Source organism: Chiloscyllium punctatum, chromosome 23 (genome assembly GCF_047496795.1).
Source record: "Chiloscyllium punctatum isolate Juve2018m chromosome 23, sChiPun1.3, whole genome shotgun sequence".
Lineage (NCBI taxonomy): Eukaryota > Metazoa > Chordata > Chondrichthyes > Orectolobiformes > Hemiscylliidae > Chiloscyllium > Chiloscyllium punctatum.
In genome coordinates, this window is record NC_092761.1 from 90,774,578 (window position 1) to 90,785,153 (window position 10,576).

The following is a 10,576-nucleotide window of genomic DNA, read 5'->3' on the forward strand; positions in this document are numbered from 1 at the left end:
GGGTTGTGTATTAAACGCTGTCCCAGCCATTAATGCCGACACCCACAAATGAATTTTTAAAAAATGACAAATACAAAGCACATACACATGACGTACATACACAAGACATTAATGTACACAAACCACACACACATGCGAGTAAGCACACTCACACAGGGATGTTATTGTTTCTATATTCGTGCCCAAGTCTGTGGGAAATATGAAAAGTTCCTGCCTCACCCTAAAGCCATTGAAAGCTCCTGTAAGCAGTTGTCTGGAGGTCACTGCAGCCTGGGACAGAGGGAGGGTGTTCAGGAAACTCTGAATGTCCCATGCTGCTGTGTGCACTGAATCTGGTTCAAATCCAGGTCCATCACCATGTATCCACCTGCTGTGTTTGTATCTGCTCATTGCAGTCGAGGTTCTACTTTCTCTCTGTCTGATATTTTTATTCAATCCCTCCCTCTCTGACTCTGAATTGCACTGAAATTACACAACAGGCCATTCAGCCCAACTGATCTGTTTTGCTGCTGTGCTCTTCAGTGATCAAGTTCCAAATTCTTGCTTGTTCCCTTAATCCCCCTTGTCTCAGTCACCTTCCGAACCTCCTATTAAAAACTGGCCTGATTCAGGGACTCCCTCATCCCATTCCCACTTTCACAACCACCTGATGAAGGAGCAGCGCTCCAAAAGCTAGTGCTTCCAAATAAACCTGTTGGACTATAACCTGGTGTGGTGTGATTTTTTAACTCTGTCCACCCCAGTCTAACACCAGTGTCTCCAAATGATTCTCCCTGAAATGAGCATTTCCTATCACCTCAGTCAAATTGCAGTCACACCCTGGTCCCCCGAGCCATGAAATGTCAATGTTTTTCAATCTCATTTGAATATTGCCCTTTGCAATCTTCCAGTGACGCTAAAGGGTGAGGTTCTTACAATCATCAACATTCCACAGATTCCTGACCTTCCTTACAGCACCTTCAGGCAGTCTGTGTAGCTCACCATTCTGCGCCTGCTTAAGAAAAGCAACTCCCTCCCTCCCTTGGTCCAACTCAGAGTGACTCAGCCTCACCCCCAGTGTCACTGTGGGACCTGGGGAATCAGAGATGCTCTCCACCATCGCCAAGGAACCTCTGTGAACTGGACATCAATCCCTGAGAAACCACGGCCACCAGTAACGAACCGGAACAGTGTGCTTTAATAAAGGTGAAACATTGTGGATGCTGGAGAAACTCAGCAGACCCGTCAGCATCTATACAGAAAGAAATAGAGTTCATGTTTCAAAACCAATTTGAGTCCTCCTCAGAACCCTTTGTTTAGTCAGCTAAGGTTTCATTTAGTTTAATTGAGAGGAGGATAGTTTAAGGTGCAGTATTAACTTAACGAAAAAAATACTCAGACACACAATCAGAAACTTGTAGTTTCAGGGCCCATTGTGGGAGTGGGAGGAGAAGTGTCAGGGAGGGGAGGAGAAGTGTCAGGGAGTGCGTAGGGGCAAGGGATTGTATGTGGGGGAGGGTGGTGGTGAAGGGAGGGGGTCAGAGTGAGGGAGGGCAGCATGTTTGAGGGACGGGTTGGGGAGTGTGTGGAGTAGGGGAGGGAGGTGTGTAGCAAGGGGATGTGAGGGAGAGTGGGGGGTGTGTGATGGGGAGGGGAGTGTAAGGGGGAGGGGGCCATGGGGAGATGAGTGGGGGTCGGGGGTCAGTGTGAGGGGGAGGGGAGTGTTGAGGGGTTCGGGGGGGAGGGTTAGGGATGGGGTCAGTGTGACGGGGAGGGGAGTGACTGGGGAAGGGGATCTGGAGCAGTCTGTCTTCATTGTCCCTTGAGGGGGGGGGGGGGAAGAGTCTCTGCTGCTCCCTGCGCTGTGGGGACCGAGACTGAAGTAGAACAGAAACCAGTCAAACAGCATTCCTATCAGAATAGGCCGAACTCCGGAAAACAAAGGAGTTACTCAAACCTGAATGAGAAACACGTTCAACAGATAAACTTCAACCAGCCTGAGGCAGACTGTACCATCACACAGGCAAAAAAACTTACATTGCTATAGCACCTCTGATAAGTTTATTGTTGTGTGGGCAATGCAGCATTCAACGTCTGTATAGCAAGATCCCACAAAGAGCAAAGTGTTAATCTGTTTCAGGGAGTTTAGTTGAGGAACAATATTGTCTTAGGACATGGGGGGGGGGGGAATGTTTTTGTCTATCTTCCAAACAGTGGCTGTGGGATTTTGAGAAAGAGCAGGAAGAGCCTCAGTTCAATGTTTCAGCTGAAAGACCAGCATCACCAACAGTGCAGCATCACCAACAGTGCAGCATCTCCAACAGTGCAGCATCTCCAATAGTGCAGCATCACCAACAATGCAGCATCCCCAACAGTGCAGCATCCCCAAAAGTGCAGCATCCCCAACAGTACAGCATCCCCAACAGTGTGGTATCACCAATAGTGCAGCATCCCCAACAGTGTGGTATCACCAATAGTGCAGCATCCCCAACAGTGCAGCATCTCCAACAGTGCAGTATCACTAACAGTGCAGTATCACCAATAGTGCAGCATCTCCAACAATGGAGCATCTCCAACAGTGCAGCATCCCCAACAGTGCAGCATCCCCAACAGTGCAGCATCCCCAACAGTGCAGCATCCCCAACAATGCAGCATCCCCAACAGTGCAGCATCCCCAACAGTGTGGTATCACCAATAGTGCAGCATCCCCAACAGTGCAGCATCTCCAACAGTGCAGTATCACTAACAGTGCAGTATCACCAATAGTGGAGCATCTCCAACAGTGCAGTATCACTAACAGTGCAGTATCACCAATAGTGCAGCATCTCCTACAGTGCAGCATCCCCAACAGTGCAGCATCTCCAACATTGCGGTATCACCAACAGTGCAGCATCTCCAACGGTACAGCATATCCAAGAGAGCAGCATCTCCTACAGTGCAGGACCTCAAACAGTAGACTATCTCCAATAGTGCGGCATCGCCTGCAGTGCAGTATCTCCAACAGTGCAGCATCTCCAACAGTGTGGTATCACCAATAGTGCAGCATCTCCAACAGTGCAGTATCTCCAACAGTGCAGCATCTCCAACAGTGTGGTATCACCAATAGTGCAGCATCTCCAACAGTGCAGTATCACCAACAGTGCAGCATCTCCAACAGTGCAGCATCTCCTACAGTGCAGTATCTCCAACACTGCAGCATCACCAACAGCACAGTTTCTCGAACAATGAAGCATCACCAACAGCGCAGCATCACTAACAGTGCAGCATCTCCAACAGTGGAGTATATCCAACAGTGCAGGATATTCAACAGTGCAGCATCTCCAACAGTGCCGAATCACCACCAGTGCAACATCTCTGAGAGTACAGTATCACCAACAGTGCAGTATCACCAACAGTGCAGCATCTCCAACGGTGCAGCATATCCAAGAGAGCAGCATCTCCTACAGTGCAGTATCTCTAACAGCAGCGTATCTCCAATAGTGCGGCATCGCCTGCAGTGCAGCATCTCCAACAGTGCAGCATCTCCAACAGTGCGGTATCTCCAACAGTGCAGTATCTCCAACAGTGCGGTATCTCCAACAGTGCGGTATCTCCAACGGTGCAGCATCACCAACAATGTAGTATCTGCATCAGTGTAGTTTCTCCACCAGTGCGGTATCTCCAACAGTGCATTTCTCCAACAGCGCAGTTTCTCCAACAGTGCAGCACTCCCAACAGTGCTGCATCTCCAACACTGCAGCATCACCAATAATGCAGCATCTCCAACACAGCAGCACCTCCAACAGTACAGTTTCTGCAACAGTACAGCATCTCCAACATTGTAATTTTTCCAACAGTGCAGTATCTCCAATAGTGCCATTTCTCCAATAGTGCAGTATCTCCAACAGCACAGCATCTGCAAAACTGTGTATCACCAACAGTGCAGTTTCTCCAACAGACCAGCATCTCCAACAGTGCAGCATCACCAACAATGCAGCATCTCCAACATTGCGGTATCACCAATAGTGCAGCATCTTCAACAGTGCAGTATCTCCAACAGCGCAGTATCTCCAACAGTGTAGCATCTCCAACAGCACGGCATCCCCAACAGTGCAGCATCTCCAACAGCACAGCATCTGCAAAAGTGCAGCATCACCAACAGTGCGGTTTCTCCAACAGAGCAGCATCTCCATCAGTGCAGCTTTTCCAACAGTGCAGCATCACCAACAGCGCAGCATCCCTAACTGTGCAGCATCTCCAACAGTGCAGCATCACCAACAGTGCATTTTCTCTAACAGAACAGCATCTCCATCAGTGCAGCTTCTCCAACAGTGCAGCATCACCAACAGTGTAGCATCTCCAACTGCACAGCATCCCCAACAGTGCAGCATCCCCAACAGAGCAGTTTCTCCAATAGTGCAGTTTCTCCAACAGTGCAGTTTCTCCAACAGTGCAGCATCTCCAACAGCACAGCATCCCCAACAGTGCAGCATCTCCAACAGTGCCATTTCTCCAATAGTGCAGTTTGTCCAACAGTAAAGAATCCCCAAAAGCACAGCATCTGCAAAAGCGCAGCATCACCAACAGTGCAGTTTCTCCAACAGTGCATCTCCAACAGCGCAGCATCTCCAACAGCACAGCATCTGCAACAGCGCAGTATCTCCAAGAGTGTAGCATCTCCAACAGCACTGCATCCCCAACAGTGCAGCATTTCCAACAGTGCAGCATTTCCAACAGAACATTTTCTCCAACAGTGCACCATCTCCAACAGTGCGGTATCTCCAACAGCACAGCATCACCAACAGTGCAGTATCTCCAACAGTGCAACATCACTAGCAGAGCAGTTTCTCCAGTCACGCAGCATCACCAACAGTGCAGCATCTCCAACAGTGCAGTATCACCAACAGTGCAGCATCTCCAACAGTGCAGTATATCCAACAGTGCAGCATCACTAACAGTGCAATTTCTCCAACAGTGCAGTACCTTCAACAGTGCAGCATCTCCAACAGCACAGCATCCCTAACAGAGCAGTATCACCAACAGTGCAGCATCTCCAACAGTGCAGCATCTCCTACAGTGCAGTATCTCCAACACTGCAGCATCACCAACAGCACAGTTTCTCCAACAATGCAGCATCACCAACAGCGCAGCATCACTAACAGTGCAGCATCTCCAACAGTGCCATATCACCAACAGTGCAGCATCTCCAACAGTGGAGTATATCCAACAGTGCAGGATATCCAACAATGCAGCATCTCCAACAGTGCCGAATCACCACCAGTGCAACATCTCTGAGAGTGCAGTATCGCCAACAGTGCAGTATCACCAACAGTGCAGCATCTCCAATGGTGCAGCATATACAAGAGAGCAGCATCTCCTACAGTGCAGTATCTCTAACAGCAGCGTATCTCCAATAGTGCGGCATCGCCTGCGGTGCAGCATCTCCAACAGTGCAGCATCAGCAACAGTGCGGTATCAACAACAACGCAGCATCTCCAACAGTGCATTATCTCCAACTGTGCAACATCTCCAACAGTGCAATTTCTCCAAAAGTGCAGTATCTCCAACAGTGCAGCATCTCCAACATTGCGGTATCACCAATAGTGCAGTATCACCAACAGTGCAGCATCTCCAACAGTGCAGCATCTCCTACAGTGCAGCATCTCCAACAGTGCAGTATCTCCAACATTGCGGTATCACCAACAGTGCAGCATCTCCAACGGTACAGCATATCCAAGAGACCAGCATCTCCTACAGTGCAGGACCTCAAACAGTAGACTATCTCCAATAGTGCAGCATCGCCTGCAGTGCAGCATCTCCAACAATGCAGTATCTCCAACAGTGCAGCATCTCCAACAATGCAGTATCTCCATCAGTGCAGTATCTCCACCAGTGCGGTATCTCCAACAGAGCATTTCTCCAACAGCGCAGTTTCTCCAACAGTGCAGCACTCCCAACAGTGCTGCATCTCCAACACTGCAGCATCACCTATAATGCAGCATCTCCAACACAGCAGCACCTCCAACAGTACAGTTTCTGCAACAGTGCAGCATCTCCAACATTGTAATTTTTCCAACAGTGCAGCATCTCCACCAGTGCAGCATCACTAAGAGTACAGTATCTCCAATAGTGCAGTTTCTCCAACAGCGCAGTATCTCCAACAGCACAGCATCTGCAAAACTGCGTATCACCAACAGTGCAGTTTCTCCACAGAGCAGCATCTCCATCAGTGAAGCTTCTCCACTAGTGCAGCATCTCCAACAGTGTAGCATCTCCAACAGCACAGCATCCCCAACAGTGCAGCATCTCCAACAGCACAGCATCTGCAAAAGTGCAGCATCATCAACAGTGCAGTTTCTCCAACAGTGCAGCATCTCCATCAGTGCAGCTTCTCCAACAGTGCAGTATCTCCAACAGTGTAGCATCTCCAACTGCACAGCATCCCCAACAATGCAGCATCTCCAACAGCACAGTATCACCAACAGTGCAGCACCTCCAACAGTGCAGCATCTCCAACAGTGCAGCATCTCCAACAGTGCGGTTTCTCCAACCGTGCAGCATCTCCAACAGCACAGCATCATCAACAGTGCAGCATCTCCAACAGTGCAGCATCTCCAACAGTGCCATTTCTCCAATAGTGCAGTTTGTCCAACAGTAAAGCATCCCCAAAAGCACAACATCTGCAAAAGCGCAGCATCACCAACAGTGCAGTTTCTCCAACAGCGCAGCATCTCCAACAGCACAGCATCTGCTACAGCGCAGTATCTCCAACAGTGTAGGATCTCCAACAACACAGCATCCCCAACAGTGCAGCATCTCCAAAAGCACAGCATCTGCAAAAGTGCAGCATCATCAACAGTGCGGTTTCTCCAACAGAGCAGCATCTCCATCAGTGCAGCTTCTCCAACAGTGCAGCATCACCAACAGTGTAGCATCTCCAACTGCACAGCATCCCCAACAGTGCAGCATCCCCAACAGAGCAGTTTCTCCAATCGTGCAGTTTTTCCAACAATGCAGCATCTCCAACACCACAGCATCACCAACAGTGCAGCATCTCCAACAGTGCGGTTTCTCCAACAGAGCAGCATCTCCATCAGTGCAGCTTCTCCAACAGTGCAGTATCTCCAACAGTGCAGCATCTCCAACAGCACAGCATCACCAACAGTGCAGCATCTCCAACAGTGCAGTTTGTCCAACAGTAAAGAATCCCCAAAAGCACAGCATCTGCAAAAGCGCAGCATCACCAACAGTGCAGTTTCTCCAACAGTGCATCTCCAACAGCGCAGCATCTCCAACAGCACAGCATCTGCAACAGCGCAGTATCTCCAAGAGTGTAGCATCTCCAACAGCACTGCATCCCCAACAGTGCAGCATTTCCAATAGTGCAGCATCACCAACAGAACATTTTCTCCAACAGTGCAGCATCTCCAACAGTGCACCATCTCCAACAGTGCAGTATCTCCAACAGTGCAACATCACTAGCAGAGCAGTTTCTCCAGTCACGCAGCATCACCAACAGTGCAGCATCTCCAACAGTGCGGTATCACCAACAGTGCAGCATTTCCAACAGTGCAGTATATCCAACAGTGCAGCATCACTAACAGTGCAATTTCTCTAATAGTGCAGTATCTCCAACAGTGCAGCATCTCCAACAGCACAGTATCCCTAACAGTGCAGTATCACCAACAGTGCAGCATCTCCTACAGTGCAGTATCTCCATCACTGCAGCATCACCAACAGCACAGTTTCTCCAACAATGAAGCATCACCAACAGCGCAGCATCACTAACAGTGCAGCATCTCCAACAGTGCCATTTCACCAACAGTGCAGCATCTCCAACAGTGGAGTATATCCAACAGTGCAGGATATTCAATAGTGCAGCATCTCCAACAGTGCCGAATCACCACCAGTGCAACATCTCTGAGAGTGCAGTATCACCAACAGTGCAGTATCACAAACAGTGCAGCAACTCCAACGGTGCAGCATATCCAAGAGAGCAGCATCTCCTACAGTGCAGTATCTCTAACAGCAGTGTATGTCCAATAGTGCAACATCGCCAGCAGTGCAGCATCTCCAACAGTGCAGCATCTGCAACAGTGCGGTATCTCCAACAACGGAGCATCTCCAACAGTGCAGTATCTCCAACAGTGCGGTATCTCCAACTGTGCAACATCTCCAACAGTGCGGTATCTCCAACAGTGCAGCATCTCCAACAGTGCAGTATCTCCAACAGTGCAGTATCACCAACAGTGCAGCATCTCCAACAGTGCAGCATCTCTTACAGTGCAGTACCTCCAACAGTGCGGTATCTCCAACAGCGCAGTATCTCCAACAGTGCAGCATCTCCAACAGTGCAGTATCTCCAACAGTGCAGCATCTCCAACAGTGCAGCATCTCCAACAGCACAGCATCCCCAACAGAGCAGTATCACCAACAGTGCAGCATCTCCAACAGTGCAGCATCTGCAACAGTGCAGCATCCCCTACAGTGCAGTACCTCCAACAGTGCAGTATCTCCAACAGTGCAGCATCACTAGCAGAGCAGTTTCTCCAGTCACGCAGCATCACAAACAGTGCAGCATCTCCAACAGTGCAGAATCACCAACAGTGCAGTATATCCAACAGTGCAGCATCTCCAAAGGTGCCATATCACCAACGGTGCAGCATCTCCAATGGTGCAGCATATCTAAGGGACCAGCGTCTCCAACAGTGCAGTATCTCCAACAGTGCAGCATCTCCAACAGTGCAGCATCTCCAACAGTGCAGCATCTCCAACAACGCAGCATCTCCAACAGTGCAGTATCTCCAACAGTGCAGTATCTCCAACAACGCAGCATCTCCAACAGTGCAGCATCTCCAACAGTGCGGTATCTCCAACAACGCAGCATCTCCAACAGTGCAGCATCTCCAACAGTGCAGTATCTCCAATTTTGCAACACCTCCAACAGTGCAGCATCACCAGCAGTGCAGTATCTCCATCAGTGCAGTTTCTCCAACAGTGCAGCATCTCCAACAGCGCAGCATCTCCAACAATGCAGCATCTCCAAAAGTGCAGTATCTCCAACAGTGCAGCATCTCCAACAGTGCAGCATCTCCAACAGTGCAGCATCTCCAACAGTGCATCTCCAACAGTACGGTATCTCCAACAGTGCGGCATCTCCAGCAGTGCAGTATATCCAACAGTGCAGTATCACTAACAGTGCAGTATCACCAACAGTGCAGCATCTCCAATGGTGAAGCATATTCAAGAGAGCAGCATCTCCTACAGTGCAGTATCTGCAACAGTAGAGTATCTCCAATAGTGCGGCATCGCCTGCAGTGCAGCATCTCCAACAGTGCAGCATCTGCAACAGTGCAGCATCTCCAACAGTGCAGCATCTGCAACAGTGCGGTATCTCCAACTGTGCAACATCTCCAACAGTGCGGTATCTCCAACAGTGCAGTATCTCCAACAGTGCAGCATCTCCAACAGCACAGCATCCCCAACAGTGCAGCATCTCCAACAGTGTAGCATCTCCAACAGTGCGGCATCACCAGCAGTGCAGCATCTCCAACAGTGCCGTTTCTCCAACAGTGCAGCATCTCCAACGGTGCAGTATCTCCAACAGTGCAGTATCTACAACAGTGCAGCATCACAAGCAGAGCAGTTTCTCCAATACAGTAGTTTCTCCAGTCACGCAGCATCACCAACAGTGCAGTATCTCCAACAGTGCAGCATCACCAACAGCACAGTTTCTCCAACAGTGCAGCATCTCCAACAGTGCAGCATCTCCAACAGTGAAGCATCTCCAACAGTGCAGTATCTCCAACAGTGCAGTATCTCCAACAGTGCGGTATCTCCAACAACGCAGCATCTCCAACAGTGCAGCATCTCCAACAGTGCGGTATCTCCAACAACGCAGCATCTCCAACAGTGCAGCATCTCCAACAGTGCGGTATGTCCAATTTTGCAACACCTCCAACAGTGCAGCATCACCAGCAGTGCAGTATCTCCATCAGTGCAGTTTCTCCAACAGTGCAGCATCTCCAACAGCGCAGCATCTCCAACAGCACAGCATCTGCAACAGCACGGTATCTCCAAGAGTGTAGCATCTCCAACAGCACTGCATCCACAACAGTGCAGCATTTCCAACAGTGCAGCATCACCAACAGTGCATTTTCTCCAACAGTGCAGCATCTGATGAGGGACAGGAATGGCTGTTGGAGGTTCCTGGTTACAGATGTTTCAATAAGATTAGGGAGGGTGGTAAAAAAGGAGGGGGGGTGGCATTGCTAATTAGAAATGGCATAACGGCTGCAGAAAGGAAGTTTGAGGGGGATCTGCCTCTGGAGGTAGTATGGGCTGAAGTCAGAAATAGGAAAGGTGCAGTCACCTTGTTGGGTGTTTACTATAGGCCCCCCAATAGCAGCAGAGATGTGGAGAAACAGATTGGGAAACAGATTTTGGAAAGGTGCAGAAGCCACAGGGTCGTAGTCATTGGCGACTTCAACTTCCCAAATATTGATTGGAAGCTCTTTAGATCAAGTAGATTGGACGGGACGGTGTTTGTGCAGTGTGTCCAGGAAGCTTTTCTAACGCAGTATGTAGATTGTCCAACCAGAGGGGAGGCCATATTGGA